This window comes from Limulus polyphemus, unplaced genomic scaffold, assembly GCF_000517525.1.
Source record: "Limulus polyphemus unplaced genomic scaffold, Limulus_polyphemus-2.1.2 Scaffold118, whole genome shotgun sequence".
NCBI lineage: Eukaryota > Metazoa > Arthropoda > Merostomata > Xiphosura > Limulidae > Limulus > Limulus polyphemus.
The window spans coordinates 871,742-872,971 of NW_013665728.1; the positions used below are offsets into that span (position 1 = coordinate 871,742).

A 1,230-nucleotide genomic window follows, 5' to 3' on the forward strand; every position below is an offset into this window, starting at 1 on the left:
TATGGTAAGGCACGTGAAATATTTCTGTTTGATTTAATGTATGGTAAGGCACGTGAAATATTTCTGTTTGATTTAATGTATGGTAAGGCACGTGAAATATTTGTTTGATTTAATGTATGGTAAGGCACGTGAAATATTTCTGTTTGATTTGATTTATGGTAAGGCACAGAAGAAATCGCGGGCTGATTTTACGTTCACTACAAGAATTACAAGCGTTTTTATGAACTCATTGTAAAGCAGACACTTCACTGACAAAGCGGCAATAGTCAGCCTTGTTAACCTTCGTAACTACTTCGATTGTGGGGGGTTTTCCATGACAACATTCAACTGTATATAGAAAATATGGTTTAAAAATGTTTCACTCCTTCATTATTATTAAGAACAAAAATAAAAGGTCAATCCCAAGGCGTATATACACACAGATTACGCGCCGACTCTTTTAAGCACAAAATTACATATACATCTGAACAAAATAACAAAAACATTTACACGTTATACGGTTATAGAACATCTGTGTGACCTTGACATGGGGAGAGTGGCTTAACTACAAAAGACGGGTCCTTCTCCGCATAAAGAGTAATTGGACCCTCTACATATATTCCCATTGTCGGCAATTCTTAAGTTTGTCAGGCCTTTCGCCCCCACCCGTAATTGCGGGGGCATACTTACGTCACTGCACGGGGAAAGTTATTTTGTTTTAGAATTTTAGTGCATAGCTGTACAACAGGATATCTGCGCACAACCGTCCCAAATTTCGAACTTGTAAACTATAGGGAAGACAAAATCACTGCGAATTCTTTGACAGCTCTTGTCTGACCAAATAGTGTAATTTGACAGCTACTTTCAGAACGCACGCACATATAGCTTCAGGGGGCTGATCACGTTTTGAAAAATATACACTTAAATTCCTCAAATATTATGTAAGAACTACAACTTTTCTACAAACAACTGCTGGAATAATGAGTTTGATTATTAAGCAGTTGAATTATCTTCAGTACTTAATTTAATGACCAAAAAAAAAAAAAAGAAAGATTGAATATACGAACAAATTTGATCGTCTGCTGTAACTAAAGTCAAATAGCAAAATGGCGTCATTTTAACTTCACCGAAATAAACTGCGAAAATAATACGTTTAAATAATTTTGCGAGTCAAATAGTTTTGTTTGTTTTCTTAAAACATTTCGTCTGATTATGAAAGCTGTTATTTGTTATAATTACAAACAACACCTC

At 35.0% G+C, this 1,230-nt stretch overlaps 1 protein-coding gene across 2 annotated transcripts in view; it reads right to left on the reverse strand.

The window, feature by feature from the left end:
• LOC111089330 (LIM domain transcription factor LMO4.2-like) overlaps window positions 1–1,230 on the reverse strand; it is a 126,753-nt gene that overhangs the window by 1,836 nt on the left and 123,687 nt on the right. The gene's annotated exons all lie outside the window — the stretch shown is intronic.